Raw genomic sequence first — 17,190 nt, 5'->3', positions numbered from 1 at the left:
TGACACTTAGAGGGCTGCCCGCCGTGTGGCGTGTAGTTCATAACTCCATAACGATACTCTTGTGCGAGTACAGATTATAGCCGCTCGTCTTTTTTTTCTCCGCCGCGAGATCGTTAAAAAACTACAAGTCCCACATCGCACTAGGTCCAATCACAGTAGAGTGACGTGACTGGTTTCATGAGAAAAAAAGCAAATGACCAATCGGAAGCTATCTGGCTTGTTTACTTCATCTGCTCTAGTCTATATCGGACCTCCAAGAGCTAACGTTACTGTTTAAACAATGACCCAGTCAACTATTCACTTTTAGTTTAATACATGACGAGGCATTGTCTAACGGTATCTAGCTGGCTATTTTATTTTATTTTATTTTTATTTGGATCCCCATTAGCCACAGCAGTGCTGCTGGGGCTATTCTTCCTGGGGTCCATAACACATAAAATACAGTTACAGACGTATACTTACACTCACAACATTTACATGTCATACAGACAATTAAAACAACAATAAAAACCCTTATACACTCATAACATTTACATGTCATACAGACAATTAAAACAACAATAAAAACCCTAATCAAATTCATAATACAATATAAAAATACAAAATTATACAATATTTTAATAATATATCCCTATCAGACACATGCCTTTTCATCCATATATACCTATCTAGCTAGCTAGATACTGATAGCTGCTGATATCAACAAATGCTCCAGCAATAGTCTACTCGAGTGCATAATACCTCCGGTCCCTCGTTAGCTAGCTTAGCTAGCTCACGTTGATCCATATGTCCCAGTAAACTAAATTGTCTTAACGTTATCTACCGGGCTAGCAGTAGCTACAGATAGCTCCTGATATCAATGTCTTATAACATTGATTGAATGCGTATTCTAGCTGAGGGCATGTTGAATGTGATTTGACAAAAGAACGGTAACGTTATAAATAGGTCCAGCTGCATCGCCGGAGAATCCTTGCATGCTGAATGTAGGGTCTAGCTGAATATAGGGTCTAGCTGCAGGGCCGGAGAATCCTTGCTGGAGCTGGAGACTACTCAAGTATACACACAGACAGTGGAGCTGTTTGCAGATAGCAAGCATTTTGACTTATTGCGTGGTGGCGATGTCTCGCAGATAATACAACTACAAGTATGATTATATAATATATATTTTATTTAAAAAAAAAATTTATATAAAATATATATATATTTTTTTTAATCAAAAAAAATTTGGCAGGTAAGAAATATGCTTGGCGGGTAGACTCTTCCCATCTACCCGCCACTGGCCGGTGAGTCAAAAAGTTAATTTCGCTCCCTGCCTACGGGAGACTGCAATTCGAAACTGGCCCCTGTAAATGTCCTAACCCAACCCCCTCCAATGTACAGTAATTTATCTAGTATGGTTGTCAATATTCCAATGTACAGTTTTGCTTGTTTGTACAGTGTTTCCCCCCCACCCCACCTACCCAACCCCCCCCCCCCCCCCCCCCCCCTCCCAACCTCCTCCAATGTACAGTTTTTACGTCAAATGTATATACTCCCTTTTCTGGACTCTTTTTGTATCAAAACAGTACTGTATTTGCAAATCTGGTATGTCATAAATGTATAGATGTAAGCAGTACTGTCTATCTGTATGTCATGTATGTCATTATGTCCTGATTAATTGAAAATGGGGGACCCTGATGTAAACAAGACGAAAGTCTTTCTCTGGTCTGCATCGCCTTAACAATTGTGTGTATTGAGCTGTACTGTATTGTACCCATTCTGCAATTTGTTAATAAAGTTTTCAATCAATCAATCAAAACGGGTGCTTCCTTACGTAGCAGATCCGTGTTCCAGTCCCCAATATTAAGGATCGTTTATACACCTTCCACCCCAGATAAACACCCACCAAGTGTATTGTGCATCAACACCGACACGGCCTGCTCAATACCAGAGAGATGTCCATTTCACCCCAAAACTCACCAGACCTCTCCAGAAAATAGATATGCTAACAATGCTAAAATAAGCACAGAGGCTAGTCATAGCTTATTAGCACACAGATAAGCTAACGTTGCTAGTGTTAGCTCAGAGGCTAACCGGGACATTGCACACAGAGCTAACAGCAGCACTGAGAGCTCAAAGCTAACTGCTAGCTAACCCAAACAACACTGATAAAGCAGGCGGCCTAATATCCTACTGATCAGTGATTTAAGACTCATGTCCCAAGGAGCCTTTAAGTTTAATTTAACAAACCTGCTTTGTGTTTCTTCATCTCACTTTTAGGCATCTGGACATTCAGTATTTACGGTGGTGACCAATCTGTTCCTAGTTCAGACTCCTCCTTAGTCCATCCAATACTTCAAATATCTCTTCTGCAGCTGCAGTTAGTCCGTTTTTTACACGATCTACATTATAGATACGTTCTGATAATTATAAATTAGTATTATTCCATTAGCCATAGAGAATGAAGTGAAGCTGTAGCTGCACAAACAGCGCATGCATTGACGTCATTTCCACTGGGGCGAGTAGGGTAAATCTGCAGTGCCGCAGACCGGGGCGCGTGAACACTTTGGGCAACGGACATGTACTTCCGCGTTTCTCTGATTGGCCAGTGCTCTCCTTCGTGAATACCAGCCGCTCTACGCTCGTTCCCTACGCCGGAAACATTTTTGTGGAGAGCCTCCAACGAGTGACGCGTCTCTCTTCTGACCAATCAGTGGTCTGCAGTGTTTCGCATGCGCTGCCCAGTCTTGTAAATAATAATAACAATAATTGCGTTGTGAAACCTGTGGTGCTCAAGTGCAACATCCCTATATACTATATACTCATGTACCATGTTCTACAGTAAGTGGGGAGTGTAAACGCTTATAGTTAAAGACAGTAGAGCTTGCGTTCTACAGTAAGTGGGGAGTGTAAACGCTTATAGTTAAAGACAGTAGAGCTTGCATACGTTCGATAGGGCTTTGATTCAAACCGGTACATGAGATGAGGTTCTATATGTAGAACATGGTACAGTAAGGCGGGAGTGTGAATGAATGAATGAATGAATGAATGAATGAATGAATGAAAAACTTTATTTAACAGATTGCAGAATGGGTACAATACAGTACGGCTCAATACACACAATTGTTAAGGGAATGCAGACCTGAGAAAGACGTTTGTCTTGTTTACAGCAGGGTCCCCCATTTTCAATTCATATAGACAGTGTAAACAGTGATTCGCACCCCCTCAATGTACAGTGATTCAAACCTCCTCAATGTACAGTTTCTGACAGCTGGGCTGTGTTGTCACGCGAAATAACGTTATGAATAAAACGCGAAATAACATTATATAACGTTGCGTTATATAATGTTACAATGTACAGTTGTGGGGAGTGTAAACAGTGATTCGCACCCCCTCAATGTACAGCTTCTGACAGCTGGGCTGTGTTGTCACGCGAAATAACGTTATGAATAAAACGCAAAATAACATTATATAATGTTGCGTTATATAACGTTACAATGTACAGTTTCTGATAGCTGGGCTGTGTTGTCACTGGGCTGTGTTGTCACGCGAAATAACATTATGAGCAGGGACCGAAACTAGAGCGCCACCCGCCATTTGCGCTCAGTTTTTACGTTTGGCGCCTCCCACTGAGACGTCTGAGCGCCGTGTGACGGGCAATCAAATAGTCATGTGAAAACCGAAAATCATGGTATCCAATTCTTTAGCAGAGTTCTCACTCGCTGTCTCAGCAGACATGAAGCGCGCACCGCGCACTGCTACCCCCTCCCCACCGCCTGTACCCGTTCCGCAACTGTAAGTTACTTCCGGGGTAGGCCTGATTGGCCCCGACAGGCACGTGACGCGGCAAACTCAGGACGCGCAACGAGGCTGCTGAGAGCTGTCGCGCGGAAATAGGCTGTCTATTGCCATTCTCTAACACAAACTCTAACCTTAACCAGCTCCTTAACAGCGCCTAAACTTAACCGTTCTAACCTTAACCAACTCCGAAACAATGCCTAACCTTAACCATAACCTTAACCATGCCTAACCTTAACCATAGAAAGAATATTGCCATTCTCTAAGACAAACTCTAACCTTAACCAGCTCCTTAACAGCGCCTAAACTTAACCGTTCTAACCTTAACCAACTCCGAAACAATGCCTAACCTTAACCTTAACCTTAACCATGCCTAACCTTAACCGGCGAAAGAATACACGTTAAAAAAAAAATCACGCTAAAAAAGAAAATTTGATGGGATTCGAACTCGTCAACAACGGACCGCAGGACCGCAGGACCGCTGCTCTGCCAGGTGAGCTGAAGCGCCGAATGAAAATCATGGCGGATTAGGGCGGTCACATAATTCCGCAAGCTCTGCCGCTCCGCTCCGCGGCAGAGAAAGTTGCGCGTCACGTGCCTGTCGGGGCCAATCAGGCCTACCCCGGAAGTAATTTACAGTTGCGGAACAGTTATAGGCCTCCCCACCTGTTTCTGTATGCCTGCATGTAAACAGAGGCTATTGCCTCCGAGTCACCGTGACTTTAGTTAGCACTGCTGCTCCTACCCCTGTATGCCTGCATGTAAACAGAGGCTATTGCCTCACCGTGACGTTAGTCTAGTCAGTGTGGGACCTTCGTGAGATAACGTTAGCTACCGTTACAAAATGACCCAGTCAACTATTCACTTAGTTTAATACACAAGGCATTGTGTAACGTTATCCAGCCGGCAAGCTACGGATAGCTCCCGACATCAACAAATCCTCCAGCAATAGTCCAGTGCATAATACCTCCGTTGGCTAGGTAACTAGTCACTACGAAATGTCGCAGTAAACTAAATAGTTCACTGAGGCGTTGTCCCAACGCCATCCAGCAGTAGCTACAGATAGCTCTTGGCATCAATGTCCTACAACAACAACATGCGTATTCGAGTCCCTGGTTTACATCGCATGAGTGAGGGCTGCTGACTAGGGTCCAGGTGCAGCGCCGGAGAATTCTTTTGCATGCTGAATGTAGCGTTTAGGGTCCAGCTGCACCCCCGGAGAATCCTTGCTGGAGCTGGAGGCCACTCGAGTATACACACAGACAGTGGAGCTGTTTGCAGACAGCGAGGTGGCGATGTCTCGCAGATAACACAATCACAAGTATGATTATATAATATATATATTTTATTAAAAAAAAATCTATATAAAATAATAATAAAAAAAAATGTTATCAAAAAAAAGTTGGCGGGTAAGAAATATGCTTGGCGGGTAGATTCTTCCCATCTACCCGCCACTGGCCGGTGAGTCAAAAAGTTAATTTCGCTCCCTGATTATGAGTGAATCTGGTAGTTGTTTTGATAAATATGTTGTTTTGATAAATATGTATTCTAAGCAGCCGAACATAACATTACATTTCCGCGATTAACCTCGCTTGGCGTTTGAGTGCCGTCAAAAAGAAAATGCGCATGCACGCGTTACCGGCGTAGGGGGAAAGAGGGCTGACCGATCATTGGCCAATCAGAGAAACGCGGAAGTACATGAGCGTTGCCCAAAGTGTTCACGGGACCGGGGCGTGTCTATTCTTATCCTAACACATGTTTGCTTCCGCGTTCGCGTTTTGCGCTCTGATTGGCCACTGACGTATGCTAGTGTTTTACATTTAATTAATTTATCCACTCTGGTTGGATGGTGTGTATGTATGTATGTATTGTGCTGTATAATGACAATACATTTTAATCGAATCTGATTTTGAAATCGCTACCTGTTGAGTGGATCACCATGGTGCAATGCAATCACCTCCGAAGCTGTCTGCCACTGTCGTGTCCATAGGCAGCGTAGCGATTTCAAAATGAGATTCGATTAAAATGTATTGTCATTATACAGCACAATACATACATATACATACCAGAGTGGATTAATTAATTAAACGTAAAAAAAAATAAAAAATTTAACCAAGAGTGATTTGAACTTGTGACCATAGGATCCACAGCAAGCAGACTAACGAGGTGAGCTAAGTCAGATGTTAAAACCGAGTGACTAATCCATGATTTACACTTGTGCCAACTAGCGTACGTCAGTGGCCAATCAGAGCGCAAAACGCGAACGCGGAAGCAAACATGCGTTAGGATAAGAATAGATGCACCGGGGCCTGTACTGTGCGGTGCACTACTGCGCATGCGAGAAACAAAGTAACATTATACTAGAAACATAAAGTAACATACGGAAAATAGGACCTAATGTCCAAAATAGCGAAATAGGTACTTACATTTTCTAATGTCCAAAATAGCTAAATAGGTATATTTTCACTGAAAGACATCTTTGGTTATTTTTCAACAAAGAATAATGAATGCTTAAAGTAATAAGTATATAAGTAAAACCTAGGATGGCTTAGAGTAGACGACAGAGTACAGCAACTTGCAATGGGCCTGGTCTACAAGATACACTATACGACTAAGGTACCCATGTACATGTCAAAATACTTCCCAAAGGTCAGTGAATACCACGACCACAACACCAGAGGAAGCTCAACAAATCATGTTAAACCCAGATTCGGCTCAAACAAGGGACTAAACACGTTTTGCAATTATGCCACATCAATGTGGAACGCCCTACCCAAAGCTGTAAAGGAATGTGAATCCCTACCCACATTCAAAACCGCTCTTAAAGAGCACCTACGGGAGGCTGCAATTCGAAACTGGCCACCGTAAATGTCCAAACCCCCCCACCCCCTCCTAATAGACGGTCTCCTCCCCACCGCACATATATTCTCTCCCCACCGTATGTATATTTCTCTCCCACCCACCCCCTCCTAATGTACAGTCTCCTCCCCACCGTATGTATATATTCTCTCCCCACCATATGTATATTTCTCTCCTACCCACCCACCCCCTCCTAATGTACAGTCTCCTCCCCATCATATGTATATACTCTCTGTCAAGTTTCTTTAATAGTTGTCATACAGAAGTACAGAATACTGTCAGGATCTATAGGTAACAGTACTGTATTTGCATATCGTATATGTCACAAATGTAACAGTATTAAATACCTGTATGTCATGTATGTCCCCATGCCAGGGGTCGGCAACCTGCGGCCTCGAGGCCGCATGCGGCTCTTTAGCCAATCAGCTGCGGCTCCCTGGCCCTTTTTTCTTTTTTCTCTTATTTTGGAGATCGATATCATACTGTGACACTGAAATGAAAAAATATTTCATCAACTAAGATATTTAGTCAACAAAAGGCTTACCTTAGTGATATGTGGTGCGAAATTTGCGAACAACAAAATATCTTTATTTTTATTTTATAGATTTTCCACAAATAAGGGAAGGACTCTAATAGAGCTGCATAGTTCAGGGTTTTATTTCAAAGTAGGTCTACAGATGCCAGTGTTTTTTCTCCTTGTCTGTGTTTTATTTCAAAGTAGGTCTACACATGGTAGTCTTTTTTCAAAGTAGACTACTTTTTATTTTATAAATGTTCCACAAATAAGGGAAGGACTCAAATATACCTGAATAGTTCAGGGTTTTATTTCAAAGTCGGTCTACAGACAACAGTGTTTTGTCTCCTCTTCATAAGAGTTTGAGGTTTTCCTTTGTTATAACAGGTAAAAACAGCAATTAAAAAGTCAAAATTTTTCTTTTTGTTGCTTTATAATCCCATTAATGCAACAAACTGTGTGCTATAAGTATAAAGTATAATAAATCGCTAATTACTTTGGGTATGCAATTGTCAGGCGTTTTATGCTAAATGTGGGGTATGCTTGGGGTTATATAAAAAAGTATACACTGTTATCTTCATTTTAAGAGTAAATAGGTTGTGCAACCATTTTTCCATAAATGTCATGTATGTTGTGTATGTCATAAATGTCGCTATGAATTGAAAATGGGGGACCCTGATGTAAACAAGACAACGTCTTTCTCTGGTCTGCATCCCCTTAACAATTGTGTGTATTGAGCCGTACTGTATTGTACCCATTCTGCAATCTGTTAAATAAAGTTTTCATTCATTCATACTATATAGGTTAATTAAACCAGAGCTAGAAAGAGCTAGAAAAAAACGGACTCTTATACTCTCACCTGCCTACAATGTAGCCCCCCCCCCCCACCCAACCACCTCCAATGTACAGTTTTCCCCACCTACACAACCACCTCCAATGTACAGTTTCTTCCCCCTCAAATGATAGACTTGATTGATTGATTGATTGAAAACTTTATTAACAGATTGCAGAATGGGTACAGTACAGTACAGCTCAATACATACAATTGTTAAGGGGATGCAGACCAGAGAAAGACTTTCGTCTTGTTTACATCAGGGTCCCCCATTTTCAATTCATCATAACATATATGACATACACGACATACAGATAGACAGTACTGCTACATCTATACATTTATGACATACGAGATTTGCAAATACAGTACTGTTTGTGATACAAAAAGAGTCCAGAAAAGAGAGTATATACATTTAACAGACAGTACTGTTACATCTAGACATTTATGACATACCAGATCTACAAATATACAAAAAAAATTGTACAAAAAGAGTCTAAAAAGAGTATATACATTTGAGGGGGAAGAAACTGTACATTGGAGGTGGTTGGGTGGGGGGGGGGGGACTACATTGGACTGAGGCAGGTGAGAGTATTTAGTCCGTTTTTGTATAGCTCTTTCTAGCTCTGGTTTAATTAACCTATATAGTATTACTTTAAGCATTTAACTGAGGGCACTCGAAGCGCAGTAAGTGTAAAATAATGAGTTACGGTCAATGGGATGTTTTTATGGTAAGCTATTTAGGAATCCCCTTATGGAAATGCAGGGGGCATAGCAGATAAAGATAATGGTCTGATCTGCCGGACATGGGAGACATACAGTCAGGACCATAAATATTTGGACATCAACGTAATTTTCATTATTTTGGCTCTACACACCACCAGAATGGATTTGAAATGAAACAATATGTGTTTTAAGTGCAGAGAGAGAAGAGACAGAGGGAGGGATATAATAATACACACAGGGAGAGAGAAGACACATACAGTGTAACAGAGCGGCTTTAACCTGCCTGGTAAAAGTGTGCCTGTCCCTTTATGGTTGTCAATTACTGATGCGCTCATATGGGCTCTGATAGCGGATAGGAGATAGAGAGACGTGACGCGGAAGTGAAAGCGGCGAGTTTGGATGTTTCAATGAAGAAAGACGTGCAGCCGATATAGAGAACAGTGAGAAAGTGAACCGTATTAGATAATGTTGAAAACGTGCAAGTAAACCTTATCTGGCACAGGATGACAAACGTGGATTAGTCCGGACATCTATCTGATCATCTTCAACCAACGCGAACTTCGGTGCGGTAGGCTACACACTGCACTGTGTTTGTTGCCCCTGTTCCGAGGCTGTGACGCAAGCGTCTCCGACTCCAACGCAATTCCCCTCTCCAAGCTTCCTACGGGTGGTAGCACATAGCCTCGGAGTCCACATATCCGAGGACTTGACATGGACCACACACATTGACAGTGTTGTGAAGAAGGCACGGAAACGCCTCTACTTCCTCAGGCGCCTAAGGAAGTTCCAAGTCAGTCAGAAGATCCTTAAGAACTTCTACTCATGCACAATAGAGAGCATCCTGACTGGCAATATCACCTTCTGGTTTGGGAATAGCACAGCACAAGACCGTAGCAGACTACAGAGAGTGGCCCGTTCAGCCGAACGCACAATTGGAGGGGGGCTTCCCACTCTCCAGAACATTTACAACAAGCGGTGCATGGGTAAGGCTAAAAGAATTATCAAAGACTCCAGCCACCCAAACAACTGCCTCTTTGAACTGCTGCGGTCAGGCAAGCGATACCGGAGTCTCATGGCAAGCACAGAAAGACTCAGAAGAAGCTTCTATCCTCAGGCCATCAGGATGCTCAACGAACAATAACACTATGTAACAACCATCAAATGCACTCACAGCACACACATCCACACGCACACACTCACTTTAAACAAACAACTCACTGCAGCACCCACTTTACACACTTTAGAACACCTAAACACACTTTATATTTATTGGTAAAGAATTTCCATACCTCATTACACCTTACTGTAAATTGTACCTAAATTGTACCTCATCCCATTTCTGCTTTGCACTATATAGTATATTGTATATTAGTATATTGTATAGTATATTGTATGGTAACTCAGTTACTTCTACTCTGCATTGAACATTGTACATATGTTTGTACATACTGAACACTTGTGTCTACGTACGTGACTTCTATTTTTTACTTGCTATACTTATTTTATTTTATACTTATCTATTTTTGTCTAGCACAGTCTCTGGAGCGTAACAGAAAGAAGCATTTTGTATAAAAGTATTCTGTACTTCTGTATGACAACTAATAAAGAAACTTGAAACTTGAAACTTGAGCCTACCCCTCACGGTCCTCTCCAGCCCTAACCCAAACGCCCCAAGCCCAAACGCCCCTCTCTCCCCCTTGCACTCGCATCACACACACACATTATTTTCTTTTGAGACATTCTATTTTTGAGTCATTCATTCGCTCATTTGCGTTGCGTTCATCACGAATGTATGAATGAATGAATGAATGAATGAATGAATGAATGAATGAATGAATGAATGAATGAATGAATGAATGAATGAATGAATGAATGAATGAATGAATGAATGAATGAACTTTATTTAACAGATTGCAGAATGGGTACAATACAGTACGGCTCAATACACACAATTGTTAAGGGGATGCAGACCTGAGAAAGACGTTTGTCTTGTTTCCATCAGGGTCCCCCATTTTCAATTCATATCGTGCGGGAACTATTGAGTGTCTGAACTATTGACAAACGCATACACATGATCACGGACTGAACTGAATTGAGTGACCTGACTGGTTTAGGGAAATGTAATACACATGCTGGACTGAACATTTATTATTTGTTTTGTGAAATGTTTGCTTATGATTTGAATTGAATCCAATACATGGACATTTTGATTTTGAATTGAGCATGACTCTTGAGTGATTTATGAATTTATGAAAAGGTAATATTGATTGATACATTTTTGCAAACTAACCTATGATTTAGCTTGCTAATTAGTCTAGGCCTACTATTAATCAAGTTATTTGTCTACCTTTATGTGGTACAGTCTTATGCCAGAGCTATAGGCCTAATTAACCAATTAAAAAAGTAATTTGATTTGCATTGGCAGGTTTTGGCCCTGTCTGGCGGCCAACTGGAAAAATATTAAAGGCACTATAGACAACGCTACATAAAATGGCGCCCAACGTGGGGCCTAGGCATAGGCGGCGGGTATATAAGGCCAGGCTAGGCTATGCCTACCCAAACCGGCAGCCCCAGTTTGCGCATTATTATAGGCAGCCTAGGCTACGATATTGTGTGTGTGGGCTGCTGCAGCCCGGTGGTGACAATACGCAAGGATCGGCCAACCAAGGTGTCAATGGCAGTAGGTGTGGTGGCCGTTTAACATTCCAGACTGCAGGCAGTAACCAATCACGCCGCATCATCAAACTAACCGATGCCAGTCTGGTCTTCAAATTCCTCCATGGTCTAGCCCCACCCCCACTTTCCAATTTTTTCACCTCCAGGTTCACCAGAACTGTTGTACCTGGTGACTTGGCTGTTCCATTAAGGACAAGTACATTTAGCAAATCAGCCCTCTCCGTGAGAGCTGCCAAGACCTGGAACTCCATTCCAAGTTACATGCCGCCTGGGCATAACACCGGATCACCTGAGGCCAAGGGCTTGCTCTACGAGGGCATGATGAGACTGAGTCAGAGTTAATCAAATCATGGAAACTTTTTAGAGCTAATATGTACATTGTTTTCAAAGCATGATGAGATCCAAATTACGGAAAACGTTTCCTTCATTGCCGTCGGCACCGCAACTTGTGAACGGTCTTTCCCAATGAGGTGCATCCGAAACTGGCTAAGAAGAACAACAATATGCGCCAGGAGAGACAGTGAACTCTGAGTCCGCTTCACATTGAAAGTGATCTCACAGACAAACTTAAATGTCATTTTTCAGTCTCTAGCATTGTATTATAGTAATAGGAGTTCGTATCAATGTGTTTTAGTGTCTAAATACCATATTGGCGGATTGCTCAGATTCAGCCCAGCCCCTTTCCTCCTCCAGTAAATCAGGCCATTTTGATTTGAAGGCCTGAGTCACGTCATTCGGGCTCTGGGTAGCGCACAGTGATGCGATTGGCTCTGTGGTTGGAGCTAATGCCCGCCCCCATTCTACCTAGAATAGAGAGGTACCTACTACCTAGAAACAGGAGTGCAGTCACTTGCATATCTTCCACGATGAGCAAACCCCGCAGAACATGTTCTGTTCTTGGCTGTAAAGCTACTAATGCGTCTTTGCACGCTTTTCCCGTGGATGCCGAACTTATCAGCTGAAGCCTGATGCGGTTCCGGCGTTAGCTCTTGGGAGCGATGGCTAGCTAGTTAGCACCAGCCGGGGACCGGCGTTAGCTCTCGGGAGCGATGGCTAGCTAGTTAGCACCAGCCGGGGACCGGTGTTAGCAACCGGGAGCGATGGCTAGCGTTACCACCAGCCGGGGACTGGCGTTAGCAACCGGGAGCGATGGCTAGCTAGTTAGCACCAGCCGGGGACCGGTGTTAGCAACCGGGAGCGATGGCTAGTGTTACCACCAGCAAGGGGACCGGCGTTAGCAACCGGGAGCGATGGCTAGCTAGTTAGCACCAGCCGGGGACCGGCGTTAGCAACCGGGAGCGATGGCTAGCTAGTTAGCACCAGCCGGGGACCGGCGTTAGCTCTCGGGAGCGATGGCTAGGTGCCAACTAGCTAGCCATCGCTCCCGAGAGCTAACGCCGGTCCCCGGCTGGTGCCATCGCTCCCGAGAGCCAACGCCGGTCCCCGGCTGGTGCTAACTAGCTAGCCATAGCTCCCGGTTGCTAACGCCGGTCCCCGAGATGCAAGGTTGTGTGACATTACTACTGTACCTGAGGAACCTCCATGCAGCACACATTCTCCGCCTCGGTTGGCATCCTTTCACAATTTCCACACTTACACCTAGTAGATTGATTTGAGGGTGAAGGAAATCAATCTATCAATGATCAAAATGGCTACAATACAGTACTGCTCAATACCAACACAACTGCTATAGGATGCTAGGATGGAGACCAGGAAAATACTTTCGTCTTGTTTACATCAGGGTCCCCCATTTTCAATTCATTATTACAATTGACATACAGTGGATGCATGTTCCCAAATAACTTTTCTTTATAATTGCGGGGGGACATTAGGTCAAATGTGCAGTACTACCAAAGGTCTGGTCGCACGTACAGAACTGTTGCATATAACGGTATGCTGCTCTTTATAAAGTAACGTTATAGCAAACTATTGAAGCAAGCTACTGAAGCTAGTCATTACAATACAGTACTGCTCAATACCAACACAACTGCTATAGGATGCTAGGATGGAGACCAGGAAAATACTTTCGTCTTGTTTACATCAGGGTCCCCCATTTTCAATTCATTATTACAATTGACATACAGTGGATGCATGTTCCCAAATAACTTTTCTTTATAATTGCGGGGGGACATTAGGTCAAATATGCAGTACTACCAAAGGTCTGGTCGCACGTACAGAACTGTTGCATATAACGATATGCTGCTCTTTATAAAGTAACGTTATAGCAAACTATTGAAGCAAGCTAGTCATAATTAAAAACTGCTCAATACAAACACAACTAGTCAGAGGTAAACAAGGTAACGTTACTTATAGCAAGCTATCGAAGCAAGCTGGTCAGAAGTAAGTACTAACATTACTCGCTCTTTTCGGCAAGTCATTATACTAACATTACAACATAAACTTACCACTCGGAAACGATTTGCAAGCCTCGCTGTTGCAACTCAACTTCTTCTTCCCAAACATAGTCTGGGTCGCTCTCTGGATCCGAAATATACGGTACAGCCATGTTGTATTAGTAGTATAAAGTGTTCACCTGGAAGGAAGGACGGGGAGATGGGCGGAGCTATTTGGTGGGTGGCTGTCACTCAAAGCATTCTGCTAGTATGGGTGGAGCCAAGCCAATAACAGCTTGAAATCTTGAGGCAGAAAAATGCTGGTTTTGAGTACTTGATTAGAAATATAAAACAATGATTATTTTTGGAATAAACCTTACAGATGTGTTACATAGACTCACAGGAATTGTGTAAAGTTGCCCAAATAGTGCTAGGAATAGCAGTACATAGCCCCTTTAAAGCAGAAAAGATCATTGATGCGCGAAATGTCGCATTTTAATTTTGTTGCATTAAGGTAAGACAATGGTTAATCATATTGGATGCCTTCATTTGAACAATTAATTTGCACTATATGAAATGAGTGGGGCTCGCTGTAGTAGCCTAGTGGGTGTGTGTATTGTATGAAATCAGAACCTGGACAGCCCCGTTTGCGTGCAAGCAAAAAATTAAAAGGAGAAATTGTGTGCGCTACGCGCGAGTCCCATCCCATCTACAGCCTACCCTAATGTCCAGCTCACCCACCGCCTATGGGCCTAGCTGAACCAAGGTTTAAAGGTACTGTGTTAAAAAAGAAATGTACTTTACTATTTTGTTTAAAGGTGCATTACACTATTTTTGTTTAAAGGTGCATTATGCTATTTTGTTTAAAGGTGCATTAAACTATTTTGTTTAAAGGTGCATTACACTATTTTGTTTAAAGGTGCATTATACTATTTTGTTTAAAGGTGCATTATGCTACTTTCTTTAAAGGTGCATTACGCTACTTTGGTTAAAGGTGCAGTTGACAACTTTGTGAAAAGTGAAAATAAATTGATATTGTGAAGGTTTGAAGCATTGCTGCTCTAAATAATTGATTTTGGTTTATAACCTTACATAAAGCACATTCCACCCACTGATTTCACAATGTCTAATGGCGCTAATGCTGCACATGCACCAATCAAACCGTTATTCATGGTGGAACAATCCCAAGAAGAAGTTCAGAGGGAAATCAAAGAGGTGAAACAATCCACACAGGAAGGAGTGGATAGGTTATCCAAAGGAGTGGACTACTGTATTGCACAGTTGACTCGGGTAAACGCCCAACTGGAGGAGATGAGAGTAAAGATGAAGGAGCAATCAGATAGCAATTTCTCTCCATGGAAATGAAACTAGATGCTCTCGATCTAAAACGCACTAACATTCCTACCGCATCACTGTTTCATCCCTCAAACTATCAGGGATTGCCTACAGGCCCTATTTTCACACAACCTTCAGCATTCAGTACAGTTTCTCCGCTGGCAACGGCCAGCTCAAGAAGTACTGTACCAACCAGTAACAACCACAACCACTGCTCCAACCACATTATCTACAATGTCAGTCATCACCAAGAGTTTCAAGTCTAACCCTGCAGAAGTATTTCCATTTCAGCCAGGTAGTGCTAATGGTCCTAGGAAGGAGAAACGACACTACACAAGGAAATTATGCCTTATAAGTGCTCTTCCTCCTCCTGTGTTGACGCTGAAACCAGAACACCTGGATGCAAAGGATTATATCCACAATGCTGTCGCACAAGCTCAACTGCAAGATGATGAAAAGGAGCAGTTAAGAGGAATTATTGAGTCTAACCCCAAAGTGTGCACAAATGAGGCAGGAGAACTGATGTTCTACTTCACAAGATATACCCCACCACCAATGTGCCAATCAAACAAAGGCCTTACAGGATGTCTCCAGGAAAGCAAGCCATTGTGGAGGAACAACTGAAAGATATGCTAAGTGCAGGGATCATCGAACCATCATACTCAGGGTGGGCCTCCCCAGTGGTGCTGGCTCCAAAGAAGGATGGAGGTCACCGCTTTTATGTGGACTTCAGACGGGTCAATGCTGTGACCGAAACTGATGAGTATCCGCTACCCAACATCAACGAGATCCTTGAATCACTATCTGGATCAGTGATCTTCTCTACGATTGATCTCAACAGCGGCTATTGGCAAGTGCCCATGGATCCAGAGAGCAAGTCAAAAACTGCATTCATAACATCTCGTGGATTGTACCACTTCAACGTAATGCCTTTCCGACTGAAAAATGCTCCTGTAACATTCCAAAGACTAATGGAGACTGTCTTGAGAGATCTCCGTACTCGTATCTGTCTCATCTACCTCGACGATATCATTATTTATTCTACGTCTGTGACCGAACATTTCCAGCATCTACAGCAAGTCATAGAGAGGCTTGCACAAGCAAATCTGACCATCAACCTGAAGAAGTCTAAGTTCTGCCTCCAGGAAATAAAGTTTATTGGACACATCGTCAGTGCCAAAGGAGTTTGTGCAGATCCTGACAAGGTTGAGGCCATCCGAACTTATCCAGTTCCAAATAATCTCAAAGAAGTTCAGTGGTTCCTGGGGTTTGCCGGATGGTACCAAAGATTTGTTCCAGGATTCTCCAAGATTGCTGAGCCAATCAATGATCTAAAAAAGAAAGGACAACCATTCATATGGAGTCCTGAGTGCCAGAATGCATTCAACAAACTGAAGGAATGTTTGTCGTCTCCTCCTATCTTGGGTCATCCCAACCCAGATCATCCTTTTCTTGTATATACTGATGCAAGTGATTCCGGTCTTGGAGCCATACTGACACAGAAGAAGGAAGGTGGTACTGAAGAGGTGCTGACGTATGCAAGTCGGACATTAAACAGAGCAGAAAGCAACTATTCTGCAACAGAGAAAGAGTGCCTTGCAATCATTTGGGCTCTGGAGAAATGGCAGCACTATCTGGAACCACAACTTTTCACTGTCATCACTGATCACTCTGCCTTACAGTGGGTCCTGAGATCCAAGAAGACCACAAGTCATTTGATCAGGTGGGCTCTGCGACTTCAGCGATTCGACTTCATCATTGAATATCGAAAAGGAAAACTGAATGTTGCTCCAGATGCGCTTTCCAGGATGCAACCTGTATTCCAGCCAGAAGGATTCTGGAACGCTTCCGATATCCCTTGCAGAGGTATGGGAGGAACAACACAAAGATGCCAAGATTGAGACCATCTTTAAGGCTCTGGCAGAGGAAGTAAGTTCTGTGGAAAAGGACCTGGAAGATAAGGTGTACCAAAAAACTCATGGACAAGATGGACAGTTTCATTATCGGGTCTATGTCCCTGCAACCCTGATTCCGCAAGTCCTCCAGGCTTACCATGAGAACCTGCTATGTGGACATGGGGGTATCTTCAAAACCTACAAGAGGCTTCAGGAAGTGGCATTCTGGCCAGGAATGTGGAC

The 17,190-nt window shown here is 42.9% G+C and overlaps 1 protein-coding gene across 1 annotated transcript in view; it reads right to left on the bottom strand.

Moving 5' to 3' along the window:
• LOC311247720 (beta-galactoside-binding lectin-like) overlaps positions 1–2,466 on the bottom strand; it is a 61,103-nt gene extending 58,637 nt beyond the window's left edge. Inside the window, exon 1 of the mRNA XM_084338726.1 lies at positions 2,230–2,466. The gene's annotated coding sequence lies outside the window, so the exon portion shown is untranslated. The remainder of the gene's footprint in view (positions 1–2,229) is intronic.
• Between the last annotated feature and the right edge of the window lie 14,724 nt (positions 2,467–17,190).

Source organism: Notolepis coatsorum (assembly GCF_963971535.1).
Source record: "Notolepis coatsorum genome assembly, contig: SCAFFOLD_451, whole genome shotgun sequence".
Lineage (NCBI taxonomy): Eukaryota > Metazoa > Chordata > Actinopteri > Aulopiformes > Paralepididae > Notolepis > Notolepis coatsorum.
This window is presented reverse-complemented; position numbering and strand designations above follow the sequence as displayed.